The sequence below is a fragment of the Coloeus monedula genome (genome assembly GCF_965178545.1).
Source record: "Coloeus monedula genome assembly, chromosome: 35".
In the NCBI taxonomy this organism is placed as follows: Eukaryota; Metazoa; Chordata; class Aves; order Passeriformes; family Corvidae; genus Coloeus; species Coloeus monedula.
In genome coordinates, this window is record NC_138815.1 from 1,928,167 (window position 1) to 1,941,206 (window position 13,040).

Consider the following 13,040-nt stretch of genomic DNA (forward strand, 5'->3'; position numbering starts at 1 on the left):
AAGAACTGTTACTCCTATTTTCCCACATCTTTGCCTAAAGGCCCTTGATTTCAAAATTATAATAACTCAGAGGGAAAGGGCTTATATCTGCCACTTCAAGGGAGGCTTCTGCCTTCCTTAGCAGACACCTGTCTTTCAAAACCAAGACAGATCTTGGCACCCAACTGTGGGGCCTGAGTGCATTAAGAGATGGAGGTGAAAAAGGAATAACAGTTCCTGGATAACTTAATTTTGTGTGCTGGATATAGGAACCTTGTTAGGCAGCACTATGTGGTCTAGTTTACCCTGGTTCGGGTGTCATGTGGCCGTGGCTATATTCTTCCCCTTTGCAGCTCCTTACTTGAATATGGGTCCTCTGACTAAGGCTACCATTGCTGTTTTCCAGCTTGCGCTATGGGTCGAGAAGGTGAGGAATTCATGGGTTTTTAACTTCCTCCGGAATGTGGGCACATGGATAAAGGGCTATCACACACTGAGTGCATATTTTTGGGGTTATGTTAACAATGGTACCTTCTGTGAGGAAATGACACCAGGGGAAGTTTTCCCCCAACCCCTCAACCAGTTCTTTGGGCCCACCCCATCAATTTTCAAAGGGTTTAGATTCCCTCTGAATACTAACCATCTGCTGCTGGTAGGCCGACTCTATTTAGCACTCAAGGAGAAGTTGAGATTGGCTTGGATATCTACCCGGACACCAGCCCCAGAGACTAAAGATCCTGCCCCAGAACCTGACATGGCCCCAGAGAGTAGAGTTCCTACCCCAGAGCCTAATCCTGCCCCAGAACCTGACATGGCCCCAGACACTAGAGATCCTACCCCAGAGCCTGACACAGCCCCAGACACTAGAGACCCTGCCCCACAGACTGATACCACCCAACAGTCCAGCTCAGAAATGGACTACCCAAACTGGGTGGGGGTACTGGCAAAAGGGATGCAGGAGATGTGCCAGGAGATGTGCCAGGTGAGCCAGGAGATGTGCCAGGAGATGGGCCAGGTGCGCCAGGAGATGTGCCAATTGCTAAGGGAATACACCTCCTCAGCTAGTGAAAAACCCTCTCCCTGCCCCAAAGAGGGTGAGTCCGATGGTACAGCAGTGAAACCCAGGTTTCAGCTGAACCACAAGGACAACCACAGCCAGCAGCAGTCGCCCCTGTGCAAAGGAGGAAGTGTAAGACCAAATCAGTACGACCAGTTAATGATGATGGGCAACCAGGGCCCTCACAACCAGCAGGAGAGCCAGAGCCAGAAATCATCACTGAGTCCCTGCCGTACGACAGTCTCCGCGGTATGCAAAAAGACATTGTGCGAAGGGGGCGTGAGCCTTATACAACCTGGCTGCTTCGGGTTTGGGATCTTATGGGCACAGGTGTGCAACTGGATAGTGGTGAGGCAAGGTAGCTGGGATCATTGACCCAGGACCCAGGTGTGGACCAGATATTTGTGAGGGAGCCAGGGCCCCTTTCTCTCTGGGAGCGGCTCTTAACGAGTGTGAGAGAAAGGTTCATTCACAAAGAAAGAATGCAGGAGTACCATCATAGAATGCAGTGGAAGACACTCGAGGAAGGGATCCAACAGCTAAGAGAAGTGGCAGTAGTAGGGGTACTCTTTGGGAAGGATGGACAGCATGATAATGACCCCGATAAGGTCAGGTGCACAGGACAGACGATGTGGAACCTGGCAAGGCTAGGGCCATTGCAATACACCACCTTCATTGCAACAATTGATGCTGACAATACCCGAGAAACAGTGGGCTCTGTTGCCAACAAGCTCAGGAATTATGACAGTATGATCAATGGCCCGCTGAAAACTCATGTCTCTGCTGTGGTCCAGGACCTCAAAGAGGAGATGAAGGAGATGAGGAAGGAAATGAGGGAGGAGATGAGGGAGGAGATGAGGAGGGTCAGTGTGGCACCAGTGCGAGTCACAGGCCCCCAAGTCAGAGCCCGTCGTCCCCCTGCTAGAGAGAGAGGGTACACCCCACGAGCTGAGCTGTGGTTTTTCCTGTGTGAGCATGGGGAAGACATGAGAAGGTGGGATGGGAAACCCACCTCTGTCCTGGCAGCGCGGGTGTGGAACTCATGGAGGGAGGCACTAACCGAGGGGGTTCCACTAAGGTGAAGGTAGCCTCAGCCTCCCGTGACCGAGCTGCCAGGTATTACAGAAGGGAGGATGATATGTCAGATCCCCTTGAAGGTACCTCGAGCATGTACGCCCAGGGAAAGAATGATAACCAGGGCTAGAGGGGCCCTGCTTCTAGCCAGGAAGAGGCACGGGAGAACTGGGTTTTCTGGATGGTGTGGATTTGATGGCCTGGCACATCAGAGCCGCAAAAATCTGATGCATTGGTTGATACTGGGGCACAGTGTACTTTAATGCCATCGGGACATGTGGGGCCAGAACCTGTATCCATCGCTGGGGTGACTGGGGGATCACAGCAGTTGACCCTTTTGGAAGCTGAGGTGAACCTGACTGGGAAGGAGTGGCAAAAGCATCCGATTGTGACCGGCCCAGAGGTCCCGTGTATTCTGGGCATAGACTTCCTCTGGAATGGCTATTACAAAGACCCAAAAGGACTCAGGTGGGCATTTGGGATTGCTGCTGTGGAGGCAGAGGGCATTAGGCAATTGAACACCCTGCCTGGACTATCAGAGAATCCTCCTGCAGTTGGGCTCCTGAAAGTGGAAGAGCAACGAGTGCCAATTGCCACCTCGACAGTGCACCGCTGGCAGTATCGGACAAATCGAGATGCTGTGATCCCCATCCACAAGATGATCCGTGAGCTGGAGAGTCAAGGGGTGGTCAGCAAGACCCACTCACCCTTCAACAGCCCCATCTGGCCTGTGCACAAGTCTGATGGGGAATGGAGATTGACTGTGGACTATCGTGCCTTGAATGAAGTGACTCCAACGCTGAGCGCTGCCGTGCCAGACATGTTGGAGCTCCAGTACGAGCTGGAGTCCAAAGCAGTGAAGTGGTACGCCACTATTGACATTGCCAATGCCTTCTTCTCCATTCCTCTGGCAGCGGAGTGCAGACCTCAGTTTGCCTTTACCTGGAGGGGTGTGCAGTACACCTGGAACTGACTGCCCCAGGGGTGGAAGCACAGTCCCACCGTCTGTCATGGACTGATCCAGGCTGCACTAGAAAAGGGTGAGGCTCCAGAACATCTGCAGTACATTGATGACATCATTGTGTGGGGGAACACCGCAACAGAAGTGTTTGAGAGAGAGAATAATTCAAATTCTCCTGCAAGCTGGTTTTGCCATCAAGAAGAGCAAAGTCAAGGGACCTGCCCGAGAGATCCAGTTCCTGGGAGTAAAGTGGCAAGATGGACGGCATCAGATTCCCACTGAGGTCATCAATAAGATCACAGCAATGTCTCCACCGACCAACAAGAAGGAAACACAAGCTTTCCTAGGTGCCATAGGTTTCTGGAGAATGCACATTCCCGAGTACAGCCAGATCGTGAGCCCTCTCTACCTGGTTACCCGCAAGAAGAATGATTTCCACCGGGGCCCTGAACAGCAGCAAGCCTTTGCCCAGATCAAGCAGGAAATTGCTCACGCCGTAGCCCTTGGCCCAGTCAGGACAGGAGCAGAGGTGAAGAACGTGCTCTACTCTGCAGCAAGGAACAATGGTCTGTCCTGGAGCCTCTGGCAGAAGGTGCCTGGTGAGACTCGGGGCCGACCACTGGGATTCTGGAGCCGAAGCTACAGAGGATCTGAAGCCAACTACACTCCCACAGAGAAAGAAATCTTGGCAGCTTATGAAGGAGTCCAAGCTGCCTTAGAAGTAATTGGCACAGAGGCACAACTCCTCCTGGCACCCCGACTACCGGTGCTGGGGTGGATGTTCAAAGGAAAGGTTTCCTCCACGCATCACGCCATCGACACTACTTGGAGCAAATGGATTGCCCTCATCATGCAGCGTGCCCGAATTGGAAACCCAAGTCGCCCTGGGATCTTGGAAATAATTACGAACTGGCCGGAAGGTGAGACTTTTGGGTTATCTTCTGAGGAAGAAGAGGAGCAGGTGACACATGCCGAAGAAGCCCCACCATATAACGAGCTACCAGAGAGTGAAAGACAATACGCCCTCTTCACTGATGGTTCCTGCCGAATTGTAGGCGCTAGCCGGAAATGGAAAGCCGCTGTATGGAGCCCCACATGACAAGTTGCACAGGCTACTGAAGGAGAAGGTGGATCGAGCCAATTTGCTGAGCTCAAAGCTGTCCAATTAGCTCTGGACATAGCTGAAAGAGAGAAGTGGCCAAAATTCTACCTCTACACTGATTCATGGATGGTAGCCAACGCTTTGTGGGGTTGGCTGGAAAGGTGGAATAAGGCAAACTGGCAGCACAGAGGAAAACCAGTCTGGGCTGCTGAGGAGTGGAAAGACATTGCCACTCGGGTAGAGAAGCTATCCGTGAAGGTCCATCATGTAGATGCTCACATCCCCAAGAGCCGGGCTAATGAAGAACATCGTGCCAACAAACAGGTAGATCAGGCTGCGAAAATAGAGGTGTCCCAGATAGACTTGGTTTGGCAACATAAAGGAGAGCTGTTCCTAGCTCGATGGGCCCATGATGCCTCAGGTCATCAGGGCAGAGATGCCACCTATAAGTGGGCATGAGGTCGAGGGGTGGATCTGACCATGGACAGTATCTCCCAGGTGGTCCATGATTGTGAGACATGCGCTGCGATCAAGCAGGCCAAGCGGGTGAAGCCCTTGCGGTATGGTGGGCGATGGTCCAAATACAAGTATGGGGAGTCCTGGCAGATTGATTACATCACACTGCCTCAAACCCGCCAAGGCAAGTGCTGTGCTCACAATGGTAGAAGCCACCACTGGATGGCTGGAGACCTACCCTGTGCCTCACGCTACTGCCTGGAACACCATCCTGGGCCTGGAAAAGCAAGTCCTTTGGAGGCATGGCACCCCTGAGAGAATCGAGTCTGACAATGGGACTCATTTCAAGAACAGCCTTATAAGCACCTGGGCTAGAGAACATGGCATAGAGTGGGCGTACCACATCCCTTACCATGCACCAGCAGCTGGGAAGGTTGAGCGGTGTAATGGACTGCTTAAAACCACCTTGAAGGCACTGGGTGGGGGGACTTTCAAAAACTGGGAGGTGCATTTAGCAAGAGCCACCTGGTTAGTTAACACTCGAGGCTCCACCAGCCGAGCAGGCCCTGCCCAATCCGAACCCCAACAAACAACAGACGGGGATAAGGTTCCAGTGGTGCACATGAGAGGTATGCTTGGAAAAACTGTTTGGGTAAAGTCTGCCTTGAGCAAAGACAAACCCATCTGTGGGGTTGTTTTTGCTCAGGGACCAGGTTGCACCTGGTGGGTGATGCAAAGGCATGGAGAGACCCGATGCATACCGCAAGGAGACCTTGTTTTAGAGTGAACTACACGTGGCTCTGTACTTGTATCAGTATGAGCATGTATATATGTATATAATTTGAGTGATGCATGTATTTATATGGTTAAAAAGGTTAAGTTTCATGTAACATGTTAGTATGGGAAAAAATTCAAGGTGGATAATGTTGGGGATTTAAGAGATCTAGGTTTTTCTGTTAAAGGAATTTTCCCCTATTCGGTTACTAAGACGATAAATCGCTGGGTGCTTAAGAGAAACAAAAGGGCCTGGCCACTCTTTTGTTTCACCTGGGTGTGGGTTCAGTTCACTCTCAGCATCCGGAGAGAGTAGCTGGAGAGAAAGGAGCTGCTGGCTCCTTTTTTCGGCCATTTTTCTTTCCGCTGGAAACAACGCCAGGATCCCAAAGCCGCTTTCCCTGCCCTGCTGGAGGCCGGGCTGTGGCCGCCCTGCCCCGCTGCTGCTTCGAGCTTTCGCTGTGTTGTAGCTGTGCTTGCCCTGCCTGCCTAGACCTCGTGGGGGTTCCCGTTTTGGATACATCTCATCTGCCACCCGGGATTTGTGTTTGTGCCTGCTACTCCAGCCTGCCTCTCCAGCCTGCTGTTCCCGAGAGTCCGGGATCGGCTGCCCAGCGGTTTGGGAAGCCTTTGTTCCATCCTTCCCCGGGATCCCAGGGCACCAGTGCCGCGTGCTCCCCGAGCTCGCTCCGGAGCGCCCCCTGCAGCCGCGGGGGAACCATCGCACCTGCCCTGCTCACCGGGATCCGCCAGCGCCCCTGCCGGCTGCGAGCGGAACTGCACCCGAGGGGAAAGGGCCTGACAGCCGAGAAGGCTGGCACTGGGTTTGGGATTGCTGTTACTGCCATAGTTGTTGTTTTGTTTGACTGGTTATATATATATATAGAGAGAGAGAGAGAGAGTAAAGAACTGTTACTCCTATTTTCCCACATCTTTGCCTAAAGGCCCTTGATTTCAAAATTGTAATAACTCAGAGGGAAAGGGCTTATATCTGCCACTTCAAGGGAGGCTTCTGCCTTCCTTAGCAGACACCTTTCAAAACCAAGACAGAAGGGCATGTGGCAAATCCTCCTGCAGCCATTGCAGGCACTGGCAGGACAAGGCAGGGATTGCAGAAGCCCTGTGGGAGGGAAAAGAAGGGCATGTTGTGTGCCCAGACTCCAGCCAGGCCTGTGCTAGGGTCTGCTGGGGTCTCCTCAGAGCCAGGTTGGTGGGAGCTGGGCTGAAGAAGTGGAACATGGGGTGGGTGGGAATTGGGCTGAACAATGAGGGTCAAATGTCATCCATGGTCCAGAGTCCTCTTGGCAGCCACTCCCTGGTGCCATCCCTCAGTGGCCAGCCCTTGAGCACCACTGGGGAACATTTCTATTCTCTCTACAATGGGATGAAATGCACTTTCAATGCCTTTGTGGATGCTGCCAAGTTGCAGGGAGTCTGTGACCAAACTCATCTAGTTAATGGTGACTGCAAAACATAATTGGGCAAGAGGACTGAGTTGGATACATTTGTCTTGCCATCAGGTGCCAACCAAGCCACAAGAAAAGGGAGAAAAAACATATGCATCAGAAGAAAGGCAGTTCAATAGAGAAAAAGACCAAAACCCAACCAAAAATACCAAAGCAAAACCCACCCACAACCACACAAAAACCCCACAAACAAACCAACCACAAAAATCAAAGGCCACAAACAGAGGCAAAGCAACTGCACAGGAAATCTCCTATCAGCAGAAAATGTTCAACCACCTTGTGGCAGGAGAGGGTTCTGTATGTGTAGGTGCTGTTTGAAAGAAAAATGTCTTAAAAAAGAAATTAATGCCCTCCACCTCCTGCTTCTCTCAGTTTCTTGCTGATCATGGTGTGACACGGAATGGAACATCCCTGGGGTCAGTCCAGCCCAGCTGTCCCATCCCTGTTCCCTTGGGAACACTTGCCCACCCCAAGCCCATTGGCTGGGGGTGGTTGCAGACACCCCTCATGTGGGGCAAGCACTGTGACAAGGACAGTAGGACAGAACAACATTAACTCTGATCAAGGACAGTAGGACAGAACAGCACAGCCTTGGAGAAATAGATAGCACTTCTGATAAGGGCTACACCTATGTCCAATAAAGTCCAAGGAAGTGGGCATAGCTAATGAATATGTAATCAGTGTGTCTGATATAAACTCTGTTCACTCCATGCTCAGTGCACTCAAATGCATGAAGGATCACGCGAGTGACCACCATGCTGTAATAAAGAATAGCTGCTTTCAAATCCTCCAAACTGTGTGAGAAGGTTTCTCTCCAGCAGATTTCAGTAGCAGTGGTGCCCTTGACTCCATGATGCCCCACAGGTTCACAATGGCTCCTTGGTTTCAGGAGGCCCTGCTGTATAACAATGGAGCCTTGGCTCCCTTAGGGTCCATACTGTCCTCCTTGGTTCTGCTCTGCCACAATGTTCTCCTTGGTTCCACGAGGCCTTGGTGTGTCACAACAGCCCCTTGGTTCCATGAAGTGCCGTAGTGTCCCCGTGGTCTCTTGGATCCGCAGTATCGCAATTGGTTTCAAGCAGCCCCGCTGTGTCACAATGAATATTTGGTTCTCAGGGCCCTGCAGTGTCACAATGGCCCCTTGGTTCCATGAGGCCTCGCTGTATAAGAATGGCCCCTTGGTTCCATGAGGTTTGTACCGTCAACAATGGTCTCCTTGGTTCCGTAGTGTGAAAATGGCCCCTTGGTTCCATAAGGTTCCTCCGTGTGGTCTCCCTGGCTCCCTGAGGTTCTGCAGTGTCACAATGTTCCATAGTTTCGATGAGGTTCATTACGATTATCGATGTCCTTTTTTCCACTGAGGCCCAGATTTTCACAATGGTCTCCTTGATTCCATGAGGCCCCCACTGTGTCACAATGGCTCCTTGCTTCCATGAGGTTCTGCAGTGTCACCATGGTCTCCTTTGATCTGCATTGTCATAATGGACAATTGCTTCCATGAGGCCCCGCTGTGTCACAATGGCCCCTTGGTTCCATAGGTTTTCTATTGTAACAATGGACTCCTTGATTCTATGAGCTCCCCTGCTTTTTGCAGAGGTGTCTTTGGTTCCAACAAGGCCCCGCTGTGTCTCAGTGCACCCTGGCTTCCATGCGCATCTGGAGTATCACAAAGGCTCCTTGGTTCCACGAGGTCCTGCCGTGTCACAATGGATCCTGTGATCCATGAGGCCCTACAAAATCATCATGGAGCCTTGGTTCCATGAGGTTCCATTGTGTCCCACTGGTTGCCTTGGTTCCATGAGTTTCTTTAGTGTCACAATGCTCTCCATGGTTCCATTAGGCTTTGCTTTGCCACAATGGTCCCTTTGTTTCCATGCGGCCCCGCTGTGTCCCAATGGACGTATGGTTCCATGAGGTTCCGTGCTGTCCCCATGGTCTTCTTGAATCCGCAGTGTAACAATGGACCATTGGTTCCATGCGGCCTCTCTGTGTCACAATGGGCTCCTTGATTCCATGATTCCCCACGGTGTCACAATGGAGTCTTGTTTCTAGGAGGTTCTGTACTGTCACAATTGTCTCCTTCATCCCATGAGCCCCTGCAGTGTCACAATGGCTCCTTGGTGAGGAACACAAAATGAGGAACACAAAAGCTTTGCATCAACACTGAGCTACAGCTGCTGAACACACCTGGGAGCATGTGCTTGCATCAAAAGCGGGCTTAAAGCTGAGAATGGCACCAGCAGCTTCCATCTGCAACAGAGAGCCAGGGAAAGGACAGGGACAGAGGATTCAGTGGAAAGACTGCGACAATTCTGCTCCCACAGATCATTCCTGCTCACAGTGTCCCTTGTAGAAAGGGGACATCATTCCAGGCAGCCTGGACTGAGCATGTGGCTCCTGAGTGGGGTTTGTTGTTTAGGAAACCTGCTCTGGCTTTTCCATTCTTTCCTTACAAACAGGAAAACTTCTCCTGGGCCTGTGTGCAGGCAGAGCCCTGAGGAGAGCACGTGGCACATGGTGCAGTGGGCTGGGACACCCCGCTGCAGAGCTCAAGGGAAGAAGCCCAAAGTGTCACAATGGCTCCTTGGCTTCATGTGCATCACCTGTGTCACAGTAGTCTCCTTGATTCCATGAGGCCCCACTGTGTCACAATGGCTCCTTGGTTCCATGAGGTTCCGCAGTGTCACAATGGATCCTGTGCTCCAGGAGGCCCTACAAAGTCATCATGGAGCCTTGGTTCCATGTGGTTCCATTGTGTCCCAGTGGCCGCCTTGGTTCCATGAGTTTCCTTAGTGTCACAATGCTCTCCATGCTTCCATGATTCCCCACAATGTCACAATGCTCTCCATGGTTCCATGAGGCCCGGCTTTGCCACAATGGTCCCCTTGTGTCCATGAGGCCCCGCTGTGTCCCAATGGACATATGGTTCCATGAGGTTCCGTGCTGTCCCCATGGTCTTCTTGAATCCGCAGTGTAACATTGGACCATTGGTTCCATGCGGCCTCTCTGTGTCACAATGGGCTCCTTGGTTCCATGATTCCCCATGGGGTGACTAAGTCAAGGTTCTAAAAGGTTAAAATTCTAATGAAGAATTAGGAGAAATTTTTATAACTAAGTTATGGAGTAGAAAAAAAAGGTAAGTTTATGATTAGTAGATGCCTAAGCCAGAGCTAAGTGATGTATTATTTGCCATGATATTGTGTTAAAAGTTTTGTTTGTAGGAGGAAACAGAATAAATGAACTGTCATCAAAACAAATTGAAACTAACTGAGACCAATAGAACTAAGAACAGCTCCTGGGTTTCATAATAATTAATCAAAAGTAGAAGATCTTGGGCTGCACCAAGAGGTCATGAAGGCCTGCCAACAGCAAGGAGGTGAAAAGGTCACTGTGAGGAAGCCATTCCTGACTTCATCTTTCAGGACCACTGACCCAATTGGAGACCACCGACCCAATTCAAGAGAGAAACTGCGCATGCGTGAAAGACCAATGATCTCATTTTAATACAAAACAGAGGATGGGAGGTGCTGGGGTCATACATATATAGAAGATGTAAAACTTTGAGTAATAGAGAACAGAGAACCTTGTACTTGGCTGGCATGTCTTTAGGAGGCTGCTCCCATGCCGCCCGCCGGTGCCTGAATAAACAGACCACTTTCTAACTTTAATTAGTTAGAGGGTCTTTTGTCCGTGGATATCGGGATTTAACAAATCACGGATACATTCCAGAGAGGGGGCTGTGAGGTCAGAGAGGGGCTGTGTGATGTCCCAGAGGGGGCTGTGTCACAGAGGCACCTCTGTGGCTGTGTGTGATAGAGGCACAGAGCAGGAGTGATGTCAGAAAGGGGCTGTGTGATATCACAGAATGGGTTGTGGGAGGTCACAGAGTGGGCTCTGACACCACAGAGTGGGTTATGTGAGGTCATTGAGCAGCTCCGACATCATAGAGGGGACTGTGTGACATCACAGAGCAGTTGTATGACATCAGAGAGCAGGCTTGGACATGCCAGGGCAGCTGTGGGACATAACAGAGTGGGCTGTGATATCCCAGGGGGGCTGTGAGACATCGCAGAGCATGCCGTGGCATCACAGAGAGGGCTGTGAAATCCTAGAGCAAACTGTGATAGCAGAGTGGGCTGTGACATCACAGGGGGGCTGTGTGACATCACAGAGAAGCTGTGGGAGGTCACTGGGTTGGTCACTCTGCTCCAGCCCCCCGCAAATTTCCATCCCCCAGAGAAGGCTCCCCTGCTGCTCGTGCAGAGCAGGGTCCCCTCTCCCCCCAGCTCCCTCCTGTCCCCCAGCGCTGCAGCCTCCCCCAAGGATGTTCCACAAATCAACCCCCAGAGCTGGACATGGGGAAAAGGGGCCGGGGCTGTGTGACCAGGACATCAAGGACGTGCATTATCCTGGTCACTGTGGCCTGGTTTGGGTTCCCCAGGGCAGCAAAGATGTCTGGCAGCTGGAGCAGGGTTAGGGAAGGGCCTCCAAGCTGGGGCTGGAGCCCTTTGGCTCTGAGGAGAGGCTGAGGGAGCTGGCCTTGTCCAGCCCCAAGAAGGGAAGGCTGAGGGGCTCCTCATCCCAGCCTGGCACTGCCACCCAGGAGGTGATGGAGAACACAGAGCCAGGCTCTTCCCCGGGGGCCTGGTGGGAGACAAAAGCCAATGGGTGGCAGGGGAATGAGGGGAGGTTCAGCCAGGACATGAGGAAGCCTTTGTTCCCATGGGCTCAGCCAGGTGCTGAGATGCTGCCCCGTCCCTGCCCTTTGGGATTTTCCAATGCAGAGCAAATCAAGCCTTGGTCTGAGCCAGTTTCTGCCAGGTTGGGCTGCAGACTTGCTGAGGTCCCTTCCAACCTCAGCTCTCTGATGATCTCAGGACGATGCTGCTTCCTGTTTCAGACTGGTGCAGAGCAGATGTTTATGGGACAGGAGCCCTCCGGGGCTGTCAAGGACCTGCAGCTTGCGAGGTGCACGAGCACATCCTCATTAGCTGGGTCATTTGAGTGCTTTTAGGAAATGGCAAATTTTCCCATCAGGAGAGAACAGGAATTTGCTGGAAGTGTACGGATGGCAGGAGAAGAAACACTGATCTTCCCCTCTCCTTGTGTTACCACTATTCTGTCTATTATTTCATGTCCCTCTTCACTCAGGTGTTTCCACCTCTCCTGTTTAATGGCCATGTCTAAGGACATCTGTTCACCAGAGCAGCAGGATCTGTGTCCTTCCCATTGCTCCCAGATTTCCTCCTCCAGTTCCTCTCTAGTTCATTCCAGTGCCTCTCCATTGACTGCCTTCATACTTGGAGCATCAGGGAGTTTCCCAGACTTTCTGAAGTTTAAATAACTCATCAGTCAACACCTTAATTGTGTTTCTATCTTTTAGAATCACCTTTTCTTATGTCTTGGTATAAAACTGTTCCTTTACAGAAATCCCTTGAGAATGGTGGAAAATTCAGATGTTGCTGGGACCTCTCTCAAAGCTGAGGGAAGAGTTTTGATGGTTTTTAAATTGTATCATGTTTCCATTTTTTGATGTGGGCCATGAAGAGAAACTTTCTGTGCCTCTGAGTCTCAGCAGTTCCTGACCCCAAAGGACACAAACCTGATGAGTTGTGGTTCCCACTCCAGTGGTGGCACTCAGACCTCCTTCCATACCCAGAGCAGAGCTCCCCTGTCCCAGAAAGTCCCAGAAAGTCCCTGGCAATGGAGGGATGAAGGGAACAGGACAGGCTGTGGGGATCAGGGGCAGGGCCCAGTCAGGGATTTGGGGTGGTTGTGAGCCCAGGGCAGGACCCGGCCCTTGGCCTTGGTGAACCTCATCCAGCTGTCCTGGGCCCATCGCTGCAGCCTGTCCAGGTCCCTCTGCAGAGCTTCCTGCCCTCCAGCACAGCCACACTCCCAGCCAGCCTGGGGTCACCTGGGACCTGGCTGAGGGTGCCCTCGATGCCCTCGTCCAGATCAGCAAGAAAGAGATTGAACTGAGCTGGCCCCAATGCTGAGCCCTGGGGCCAGCCCTGGATGTGACTCCATTCCCCAGCACTCCTTGGGCTGGACTTCTGTTTTTTATGGAGCTGTGCCTTCCCTTGGTTTGTTTGCTGACAAGAAATGAACATCCCTCTGTGTCTTGGGCAGCTCCTTCTCCAAGGAGAGCAGGTGGGAGTTGGTGCCAAG